The sequence below is a fragment of the Triturus cristatus genome, chromosome 5_1 (assembly GCF_964204655.1).
Source record: "Triturus cristatus chromosome 5_1, aTriCri1.1, whole genome shotgun sequence".
Classification (NCBI taxonomy): domain Eukaryota; kingdom Metazoa; phylum Chordata; class Amphibia; order Caudata; family Salamandridae; genus Triturus; species Triturus cristatus.
This window is the reverse complement of record NC_140587.1, coordinates 302,831,522-302,843,993: the sequence shown is the minus strand read 5'-3', so window position 1 is coordinate 302,843,993 and position 12,472 is coordinate 302,831,522. Positions and strand designations below refer to the sequence as shown.

Below are 12,472 nucleotides of genomic sequence, written 5' to 3'. Positions count from 1 at the left end.
TCTCTCCGGCGTGATTGATAAGACTTCATCACGTACAGAATATGGCAGCTCGGCTGTTACTTAATCTGCTTAGATGCGCTTCTTCAGCACCAGCCTTGGTAAAGTTGCATTGGCTCCCGTTGAAGGAACGGATTCCTTTTAAAGCCATGTACTATTACCATAAAATCCTTAGGGCCTCATTTATAAAAAGTGATGCATCGCTGCGTGAAAACAGCTATGTGTCACTTTTCATTGCGCCCTCCTTGCAACATGATGGATGCGTCATATTTACTGTATGACGCATCAAGTCGCAAGGAATGACAGATACGTCAGTTTTACTGATGTATCTGTTGGTGCAAAAATGACCCATTGCTGGAGTTGTGTCGGAAGCGTGACGCAATTCCAGAAATGCACGGGGGGGGCTATGGATATAGCACTGCATCACCCATACGCCTGCCATGAGACAGGCATAAGCAGTGCCTAATTTGTAAAATATGAAGTGCAGGTGCTCAAATCATTCAGCTCAAAATGTATGATTCTGAAAATCACATTGCACAAATGGGTGCAATGTCTCATACTTGTAAGTTTCTCTCATCTTCATTGCTTGATTTTGCTCGCCAGAAAGTGTCATTCATAGTTGTTGAAATGCCACTCATAATTACACTAAATTGACTGAAATTATGAAAATAGCACTCATAGGAATCTGAAACCTTGTCTGCTATGCGGCGGGTGTCATTGTTACTGTTACTAGGCGAAGGGTGCACACTGCAACGAGAGCAGAAGGACTTTACTACCTGGCAAATAAAACACAGGCCTATAAGAGAGAGGGTGGCCCTTTAATAAGTGGTACTGGCATACACAGAAGGTTTATAAAGCTGTTAGAGCAACATTTCTGCCCAATGACAAGATGATGTTCTAAAATAAACAAGGGGAGCAAGGAACAATAGGCAAACACCGGAGTAGTGAAAACATTGGAATGTAGTAGATCTATACCAGTCGTTACTGGTCATCAGCATTCAATTGCCCTAAAAGGAACTCCCGGCATTCCAGTACGAGGAATTTCATAGTATTAAGAGCAAGCTGGGTCAGGATTGGCAGAAAAACATTGTATCGCCTATACAGAAAATTTTAAATGCCACAGTGTAAAAATGGGCTCTATGGAAATTTGAGGCAGCAGAACCGCTGGGCTTGTGGGAATTAGATATAGGCTTTACTAGCTTTACCTTATGCCCTCTTTCAACTTTCAGCTTCAAAGTACCCGAGCCAGACACAAACCAACACACACAGGCAACACGCACAGACAACACGCACACAGCCACCTGTACACATCGCTGTGTGTGTGGGAGGGAAACCTACCCATATTTGTACACGTGCTCCGCCTCCACCTCTTTGCGCACCCCTGGGCCCTCTCCCTCATAGAGACTGAGTCAATCATTTTGGCTTCGGCAGCATATAACACAGGTATAGCTTTGACAACAAGAGCGCAAGCTTCCCTAACGCAAAGAACAGTTACACAACAAGACTCAGAGAAAGCAGTGACAGCAGTGTAAGATTCCCAAGTGTGAATCACAAGCTGTGGCCTGACCCCACTGCCATGTGCTGCCATCACCTAGTTATGTGCATTACTTGCGGTTGCAAACTTTTAAAAGTTATAAATCAATAATGAACATATCATACAAATTTTACATGAATACTGCTGCTTGCTGCACAGCACTAAACAACACAGCAGTCTTCTCTTGACAGACTACAAATGCACACATGCATGGCTGAAGCCACCAGGGTTTAAATTTCATCAACTCGCTCGCTGCAAAGTAACCCTGGGCTTCGACTTTTCGCCATTTGCTCTTCCCCCAGCCGTGTGCAAAGCTGTCTTTCCAGAGCCTGCATCGATCGCTGTGAGGGGAACGGTTGTGAGGACTGGGACTCTATTTCCCAGGTTCCCCGGCGGACAGGCACACACCTGACATCACTGCCGCGCCCGGAGGCGCTTGAAAAGGAAGGCCTGCCTCCCGCCTCGCGGGACGCGCGCGGGCTAAGCCCGGGCAAAGGGCGGGCCGTCCAAGGCCGGAAGAGGCTGGGCTGGGCCACTCCCCTGAGGTCCTCTTCCTGACGGTAAGATCATGTAGACTTTAGTATTCGAGTTGGACTATGACACTCACTCCTGGAAACGAGGGGAGGCGCCACCTTACTCCGGCTGCTGCAGGGGGAAGACTTACAGGCACTCTCGATGATTTCTTCCTGAGAGCAGCCGATGTCGTGGGCAGGGAGATTGCTTTGACTGAAAAGCGTCTGTCATTGGAACTTTTGAACGTCAGACGCTCCTCTTTAGGTGACTTAATCAAAGCCGTGTCACCGGCTAAGGCGGACTCGAGTATACCACTCCCTTGTAGCCCTATCTATGTGGAAAAACATGATTTACTGAGCGATTATTTGTTAGGGGAGGAAGTCGTGTCTAATACGATTAACCTATCCTGTAGTCTTGATTCGTCTGAGGGTTTTTACCAGATTGAGGCCAGGAAAAGCTTACAGCCTGTAGATTCCGACGATTTTGATGCCACTCTTGAAGTGGCTCCAACATGTGCTAACTTAAAAGGCAAAAGGAAGAGGGGCGGGGGCTGTCAACCTGGTAGGAAACTAAAAATACTAAAGTTGTCTGGTACCCAGAGTGTATTGTTCCCTAAGAAACCCATCAAGATATCTAAGAGGAACACTAAAGCCTCGATTGACCCGGGATCTCAGTCTGTAGATATACGTAATAGAGCCTTATCCAATGGGAAAGATGAGGAAACAGTGATGTAATTATCTAACTTGACTCACTTATTACGATCCTTTACCCTACCCATAATCGAGAGATTGAGAATCATCAACGGGAAGCTAGACGCCCTGGGTGAACTAGTCAATGATAACACATGCAGGCTTGACACCATAGCACTACCCAAGTTGACCAACAGCACTGGGACAGTGTTCAGTAACAACTCAGACCCCCAAGGTGTAGTCATCTCTGTTGATGTAGCCCCTCCAGGTGATAATCGTATTACTACTACCATACCTCAGAAATCTCTTGCAACTAAACCTGTTGTAACTACTCCACTTGCTATTTCATCCCCACAAATTAATGTGAACTCTAAGGGGGAGACAGTGCAAGTTGGCCAGGATGAGCGGGTCTCCTTACCAGTTATTAATCTTCCGCCAGCGTGTTCACCCCTAGTAGTAGTGCTTGCGAATGTCCCTGTATTCAATAAGGGCGCAAGAGAGGATTTTGGTCAATTAAAAAATAAGGCGCTCCACTGGATCATAAAGAACACATCGGTGGGGAATAATATCTGGCAAGATATTATAATGGTACGCAGAGTGTCCTGGATTGGTAAAACTAGGAAGAATAGAGCTGGGGATTGCATCATAATTAATTTTAACAGACCGGATCCAGTTAGACGTATCATCGACGAGTCCAAATTCAATTCTAAGCCCCAAATGATGGGCATTGAGATTCTCCCACTTGACTACTTTTACAGGGAGATGAATAGACCAAACCCAAGTAGGGTTACTGAGTTTGGGGGCAGGAAGAGAGTTATAGCATCCCATCAAGCCTGGGTTGGGAATACCCTAGAAAGTTTTTCCCTAACCGGATGTGGAGAGGGATTGACGGGCAACACCAAAGTTTTGTTGGGGTCAATCGCTTCTCAGTTTTGAGCGGACTAGAATGAGTCGATTGACGTCCAACTACCGAGGTTGTTGTCACTTCTGACATAAAGGAAAACATAGTGGTAGCCAGTAAAGGTGATAAACTGAAGCCAACACATATGCCTGATCAACCTGGGATCGATATAAAGAAAGAGACCAGGATTGCTTTTTGGAATGTAGCAGGTCTCCGTTCCAAGATAAGCAATCCCATATGGATCGATTTTATCAAGGACATAGATATATTATGCTTGCAAGAGACCTGGTCTCTTGACGCCATCCATATTACTGGGTTTAAAACTTGTCATCAACCAGCTAGTTCCTCTCATTTTGGGAGGTGTAAAGGCGGACTGACCATCTATATATCTAATTTGTTGGAGATATTATCACTGAAGATGGTGGGCTCATGTAGTCACTACCAAACTATTTTAATTCAGGTGTCCCCCAAGGTGGAGATTATTATTATCAATATGTACAACAGTATAGAGAAGGAGCTAGTAAATGACATGATTAATACCCTCATTAAGGAATTAGGGGTCCTAGTAGACAAATCAGTAAGGGATTCAATTATTATTTGGGGAGGGGATTTCAACCACTACCTTTGTAAACAGTACCAGACTGGTTGTGGTGATCAGGAAAATTACAAATCTGAAAATCAACCCCATTTTGCCCACAACAGCGGGGGCGATTCATTTAACGATATGATGGCCTCATTTGATCTGGGCTTTGTCAATCTGCTTTGCAGGCCCCCGGTGGAGTTTAGTTCAACGTATGTGGGGAGAGGGTTTAGTACATTGATAGATTTCATTACCATCACCAACTCTCATTCATGCTGGTTAACTGATTTTGTTACACACACAATTGGGGTGAGCGACCATCTCCCACTTAGCTTCTGTATTCAGCTTCCTTGCAAAAATGATCATACTCTGGCTGAGAAGCTGGCCTGGACTAATAATTGTACCCTAAGCAGTTTGAATGGGTACGCTCTTAGATGGTCACAGAGCAACCCAGAGGTTACTAATAGCAATATTATTAAACAGGCGTTAACTTTTATTAATATTTGCCTTCAGGATGAGGTACCACAAATAGACGTTTTGGACTATTTTGCCAATATCACAAAGATTATTAAAGAGAACCTACAACGCCCAATGAAAGTTGGGTAATTAAGAAGGAAAGGGTGGTTTGACTCATCTTGTACTAAGGCACACATACACTTAAAGAACGCCTTAAGAAAAAATCCAAGAAATCAAACTGAAATTAGGCAATTTAGGCAGGAGTATAATCAGGCCAGAAAGTCACGTAAACGTAAAATTAAGAGTGATGCGTGGATTAGTCTATATAACGCGTCTTTGAAAAACGATTGCTCTGCCTTCTGGTTAGCTGTTAAGGCTCCATTCTTTAACCTAGGGGATATGGCTAGAATGGAAGTGGCTATTACAGAAGATTCATGGATAGATTTCTTTGCCGAGGTCTACAACCCAGGAGGGGAAGACAAATTGGTAGAGCTGGGGAGTGATATCCAGGGCCAAATGGAGGGTAACTTCGTCCCGATCAAGCTAGCTGTTACAGTAACCGAAATCTCAGATGCAATCACTCAGAGCAAGGGCAACGAAGCGCCAGGCGCAGATGGTGTCCCTATAGACCTATTTAAAAATCAGCCTGAGCTCTGGTCACCTCTACTCACGCGTGTGTTGGATGCTAGTTGTGTGTTGGGCTTTATCGACACCTGGGCAGACTCTATAATTATACCTATATTTAAAAAAGGGGACCGGGAAAAACCCTCATGTTACCGTCCTATATCCCTACTGGACTCATTTATGAAAGTTACAGGGCAAGTTATTTTGAATCGATTACAACTATGGGCTGCAGAGGTTAACATCTTATCCCCGGTACAATATGGCTTTCGTGAGGGCCGTGGCACCTTGGAACAGGTCCTTAATTTTACACTACTTTCAGGTAAATACACCCAGGCTAAAGAAGGCAAACTTTTTGTAGTGTTTGTCGATCTAAGCGCTGCCTTTGATTGTCTCATTCATAATCGATTGTGGCAGATCCTGAGGGACATGAAGGTGGATGAAGTGCTCATCTCCTTTTTAAGACAATTGTACGTTGGGGCCAGGGCGAAAGTTAGATACGGTACCAAAGGTGAATGCACCAAGCCTTTTTATGTAAAGCGGGAAGTAAGGCAAGGGTGCGTACTCACCCCATTTTTGTTTAATTTGTACATCAACGACTTAGAAAAAGAGTTAGTTGCTGTGGTACGCGATTCTCCACAGGTTAATCAGCAACAAATCGCGTCCCTTTTATATGCAGACGACGCGGTGATCATGTCTCGGACTCAAAGAGGTCTTCAAACTGCCCTGGATACCTACTTAAATTTTATGGACAACAGGGGGTTAAAACTTAATGTATCTAAAACATTTGTAATGTCCTGTGGTAGATCTAAGAAAAAAGTTTGTATGCGGGGAAGGAGAAACTTGCCTCAACTAAAACTTTCTCCTACCTGGGTATAGTCCTCGAAGAATCAGGGTCCTGGGGGCCAGCCATTTAGAAATAGGACTTTGATATTTAAGAGAGCTACTGCCGCACTTATGTCTTTTTCGAAAAAGTTGGGTAAGAGACCACCAGCGATCTTGTTAAAAATATATCAGGCAAAGTGTATTAGCACAGCCATATACGGGACAGGTATTTGGGGGATATATAATTCTTCCTCATTACAAAAGGTAGAGAACGCATTCCTTAGATTTATCTTGGCAACCCCTGCTAGCTCCCCTGTTTTTAACTGTCATGCAGAATTGGGAGTGCGCTATGTGAGCGATCTGATTAGTATACAACCAGTATTGCTCTGGTATACAGTATGGACATCGCCGGACCTATTGTTAAATAGAAACATTATCAAGGACTGTATGGGGCTGGACAGGGTCTCCAGGATACCATGGTTGAAGTATATATGTAATTTCACTAGGGATCTTGGAAGACCTGAGTTTTACCACCAACCTGAGTCAATGTGCAGGATTACTGGCAAGGACTTGAATGAGTTGTGTTGGTATCATGTAGAATCTCTTAGACTAGGAGTAGAACTAAATAAAAAACTTGTACAGCAACATCAACTTACACTAGTCTCTTATACCATCCAGCCATATTTAAATTGGTGTCTGGAGGGATTTGACCGTTATTTATTAACTAGATTTAGGTTTGACTTTTTTTCGCTTAGTCACTTTTCCCACAGTAAATGACTGGGGTAGAAATCTTTCCAAATGCCCGTGTGATAATTTGTCTACCCAATCAACTCTGCATGTAATCTGTTTTTGTAAATTTTATTCGTTGGAAAGATCAAGATGGATCAAGCCACTCTTAAAAAAACATGGTTCATGGAGGCAATGTCACCCAGCTTTATTGTTTTTAGTTTCTTTAAATGATGAATATTGTGTGTTATCAATGCTGGGTTTTTAAAAAAGTATTTTAAGGAAAAGGAAAAGTTTAATCAATTTTTAAAAAGCCTTGTATGTATTTTAAAAAATTTTTTATTGTGGAATACTTTTTCATTGTCATGAACCTGTTGCTTTTATGACTTCATGAATTTTGAACTCGAATAAAGTACATTATTATTATTATTATCATCATCAACTCATCAACTAGGCTGGAGGGCATTTGCATTCAAAGAGAGGATGAGGATCACAACATTGTATACATAATTGGGGTGGTTTGTCACCCACAGATTCTTCAAGGAAAAGTGGGCAATTAATCTGGCCCTCACCTCTCAATGCCCTCCCCAGTATTCTTTCTCTCTCTTACTTGCTTCTCTCTAAATCTCTCACCCCACCCCAGGGCTTTAAGTGGGCCGGGTCTCACCGGTGCTGAGCACCTGCAGTTTTTTAAAGGGGGCCTTGAAACAGGTCTCTAGAGGGCTCCGTTATGTGCCTTGGCACAGTCAGTCATTTTTTTCTGGACTGCAGTGACAGCAGGCACTTCGATGTGCGGGTGCTCACACTGCTCACTTCTCACTAGTGGAGAAGTTACGGCATGACATCATGCCAGGTGAGCGTTCTAGGGGGAAGGGAAATCCTTCAAAGAGTCATTTTCTTTCTGGATTTCCCTTCTCTTTTTGAAACTCGGGAGCAGCAACATTGTCGTGGGGTCACTAGGGCTGTAAGTGGAAGCATTTTCAATATTATATACAAACCATAGTCGCTGCTAACCCCCATTAACAAAGCCAATAGTCCTGACTTGTTGTAGTTATGATGTTACTTGTTGAATCATTTATCTGGATGAAATGACAGAAACAGCAAAATACAAGTCGGGTGGCTCACTATGCTAAGCACAGATTTTTAGCTTCCCTGTTTTTAAGCCATGCCCTTAATTACATTGGCCACACCCCTTAGAGATACCCCCTGTTTTTTCATCCCACTTAAAGCCCTGCCCCACCCAGTCTACCGTTACCTCTGATTGTCTTTCTCTACCTATCCCTCCCTCAACACCCTGTCTTTCTATTTATCTTCCCCATCCTTACTCTGTCATCTCGCTCTCGGTATCTGACCTCACCCCTCTTTACCTCCGTCACTCTGCTTCCTACCCTTCCTGCCTACCCTCTTCTAACTTAAGTTATTCACTTCACCTTACCTCACATCCGACCTCCCTCTTGCTACCATGCTTCTGCGGCTGGTACTCTTTCTTCACTTTATATAGGCATAAATAAACGTAATTAAGTCAGAGGTTTTTCTGTAGTAGACAATTCAGCTCTGCCAGCATCCACCAAAAATAAAGAAACAAAGAAAGCCAGTGGCACGAAGAGTCCACTATCCACAGGGCCTCCTGTTTAATCAAATGCTATTATGCTCAGGTGGCACACGGTATTCATTAGCCCCCCCAGCATGCACCCGCCCCCCCACCAGGACAAGGGCTGGAAGCCACTAGGTCATGCAATATAAATAATTAAATTAATGCAGGACATTGCAGGCTGACAGACCTACTCCAGTCAGTTGTTTTTGCACATTGTCTTCTTTAATACATATTAAGGTACGATTACAATACAAGCACGAATGGCACGATTAAAGAGCTTTACCTACGTCTACTCTATGGGCTCATTTATTATGTGTGCCAGCCGGGGGTGTGCGCTACTTACTGGTAGAAAAGAAGGCAATCAACCAGTTCATTCAACATCTTTTCATGGCACATTTGATCTACTGGCCATTCTAAGTTAAGAGGGACTGTTAGGGAAGGAATGGAGCCGGGGGATACTTCAAGCCTAGGGCAGGGCAGAACCTTTAACTTCTTAACTCCACAGAATCCTGGCTGCAACACTGCCAGTCATGGTTAATTGCCCATTGTGAATAATTTTCCAAAATTACGTATTGAGCAAAGCGGTAATTTATGTGAATGTACAGCTGCCATTTTACGGTATACTTGCATCTACTTTTCGGCGCTAAATATTTGTGCAAGCAAAAGTTGGTCGTCACTGCCGCAAGTGTATCTGCAGCTCTGCACTGACGGAAAAGAGAGATGTAAATCTGACCCTAAAGAATATTCCAGAGCTTTGATCATAGGAGCACACTCACAGTCTTGTCTCCCAACAATGCAGTAGACCCTTCTCCTTACGCGACTCCTCCAGTCCCAGTCTCAAGTGCCATCTAGGCCAGGAAGGGCAGGCGTCATCGAATCTTGTGGAGCCGGCACCGGAGCTACCACAGTGCCTGACAGTCTCGCCTCCACGCTCAAACAAAAAAAAGCAGCGTTCCTTTGGCAATGGGCATGGAATGACCTGCTTAGTTAGTATAATATTACTTCTTGTGGTGGGCCGGGTTACATAGTTAGGAAGGCCTGCTATGTAGACCTGCCTGGTGTGTTGCTACTGCCTGCCCTGCTCTCAACCTCAATGTCGTGGGGCCGATGATGGCTCGTGGGGTGCGGCAGGGTGTGTCAGCCGGGCGTGACATTCAAAAAACAATCTGTGCACGCCGCGCTGCCAGCCCTACACAACATTCTGCTATTCATGGCATTATTCAGTAAAAGCGGAGCCACTGTTAATTTAAGCACTGAGGGACGATATCAATCATACGTTCAAACAAGGCAGGGGTCGGGCAGGGCCTTTAACTTTAAACCCGCAACCCGGCCGGCTGCCGGCCGGCCCTGTATACGTCAAGGCTTCTTTACCAACTTAACCCCGGGCGGCCGGCCGGCCTTGGCCCGTTCTGATAAAAGTATACTATTAAACAGTACTGCTACTAAGTGTACCGTTACCGCCAAAACTGTGCTAAAAAAAAAAAATCAAATGGATGCTTGGCGTGATGACTGCTGCTTATGGCGTGCGTACTACATACTAGTACTTACGGTTACGCTTGTGGTTGGCCAGGGCTGCGGGGCACTGCCACTGCCTTTATTAACTACTCGGCCCACCGCCTGTTGCTACTGCTGCACACTGCAGCCTGCCCTCACCGTGGTCGTGCCGGGCGCGGCAATTGGAAAGAAATCTGCGCGCAGCGTGCACAACCAAATCCAGCCTAGGCCCAGCCCAATCAGTGTCTGACTCTTGGTCTGACTCCCACCCACCACCGGCAGCAACACTGAACTAATGCCCGCCGTGACGCCATCACACATATATGATTGATGATGATGATGCACTGACTGTCTGAAATTATGCAGTACTCTTTGCTCAAGACAGTCTCCGGCTCACAAGTCACAACGAAGCACTCACCGGGAGTCAGGAGAGACCGAGAAGTTACACCAGCACTCTGCGCCGAGTCAGTAAGCTAACACCATGTAAAACATGTTGTCCAGTCATGCAGACTCGTGTAGACCCGGCCCTGAAAAGTAAGTGCCAGTGCTAAGCACCGGCACAAATTAAGCACTGTAAGGTTTTGACGCATTTGCGTCCTAGAAGTGACGCAGTGAAATCTCACAGATTTCACTGCGTCACTTCTACGAGGCTTACTTGCGTGTGCACGCCCCCCCTGCATACATTATACCTGACGCAGGTATAATGTACCGCCGGGGTTTACAATGTGACGCATCTGCTTAGATGCTTCACTTTATAACTAGGGTGTAACTGGGGGTATGTTTTACGCCGCCGGTGTGTCACAAAAAGTGACACAAGGCCTCATAAATAAAGTCCTTAATCCTTAACAACAAAGGCCCTAGCTACTTGCACCCTCTGATTGCATCCTACTCCCCCCAAAAGAACTTTGAGATCAGCTGAGGCCTCATTACTAAGTATTCCCAGAATCAAAAAAGCTGGTATCATCTCCTTTGGCCTCTCTGCGGAGCAGGCGGACGTTTTTGAGCCGCAATCATGGCTGCCCTAAGACCTCTTGTCAAACCGAAGATTCTTAAGAAAAGAACCAAAAAGTTCATTTGTCACCAATCTGATCGTTATGTCAAGATTAAGCGTAACTGGCGCAAACCACGAGGTATTGATAACAGAGTGCGCAGGAGGTTTAAGGGCCAGATCCTGATGCCCAACATTGGTTATGGTAGCGATAAAAGGACCAAGCACATGTTACCCTCAGGCTTCCGAAAGTTTCTGGTACACAACGTGAAGGAGCTGGAGGTGCTAATGATGAGTAACAAGTCCTTCTGTGCTGAGATCGCCCACAATGTTTCATCCAAAAACCGCAAGACCATAGTAGAGAGGGCCGCCCAGCTCGCCATCAAACTCACAAATCCAAACGCCAGACTGCGCAGCGAGGAGAACGAGTAGACTGCTCTTTCTTTGCGGCTGTTATTTGCAAATAAAAACTGTAAACTTCAAAAAAAAAAAAAAAAAAAAGCTGGTATCTGAGGCTGCACTTTGGGCTATCTGGCTGCTAAGCTGTGAAACTCCCTTCCTCTCCTGCTTAGGCAGGAAAAAGCAAAACTATCCTTTTGCAAGAAACTTAAAACTTGGCTTTTTAGATCAATTTAGTTCCAGTCATCTTTAGCATATGCTTCACTGCTCTCATAGGGATGGAACCTTAGCGCCTGGACACATCAGCCGACGTACGTACCTACGCGTTTTAAAAGTTTGCTAAAATAAATAAATAAAAGCATTCAAACATTATATATATATTATACACCCAAGTCCCTCCACCAGGAACATAACCGCAGCACTCTTGCGGGTTCAATGTTCATTTTATTTGCACTGGGCATGAAGAGTTTCGGGATCAAGCCTGTCTCAAATGCCCCTTGTGAAACAATTCATTTACGTGCAGGTGGTTAAATAGTCTGATCGGCTCCCCTGCAGTGGAAAGAAAGAAAGGACCACCATTTAGTTTCAGACCTGTATTTCGCCTCTTTCTGCTCATTTCAGACCTTTATATTGCCTCTTTCTACTTGTTGCCTTTATTTTTCCTCTTTCTGCTGGTTTCTGATCTAAATATCGCCTCTTTCGGCTCCTTTCTGAACTCTATTTTGTCAAATTCCACTAGTTTCTGATCTCTGTTGCTGGCCTACATTTTGTCTCTTCTGCTCGTTACGGACCTCTATTTTCTGCTAGTTTTTGATTGTTATTTTGCCTCTTTCTGCTCATTGCTGGCCTTTATTTTGTCTCTTTAGCTCGTTTCTGACTTCTATTTTGCTTTCAGTCCATATCAAAACTTACGCGGCCCCCCTTGCTAAGTGCATGGACGGGGCCCCCCACGCTCGGGACCCAGTCAAAAGTTCTTAGGCCCGCCCGTGCACTGTGTCGGATCTGCCCCCCCCCCGCACTACAGGCGGCAGGGGCTATTGTTACTCTACTGTTTGCATCTTGCTCAGTTCTTATCTCTATTTTGCCTCTCTATGCTAGTCTCTGCCCTTTATTTTGCCTCTTTCTGCTCGTTGCTGATCTCTACTTTGCCTCTTT

The 12,472-nt window shown here is 44.8% G+C and overlaps 1 long non-coding RNA gene and 1 pseudogene across 3 annotated transcripts in view; one reads left to right on the top strand and one right to left on the bottom strand.

Moving 5' to 3' along the window:
- LOC146830832 (uncharacterized) overlaps window positions 1-12,472 on the bottom strand; it is a 388,671-nt gene that overhangs the window by 354,017 nt on the left and 22,182 nt on the right. The window lies entirely within an intron of this gene.
- LOC146830833 (large ribosomal subunit protein eL32 pseudogene) lies at window positions 10,905-11,404 on the top strand (annotated as a pseudogene).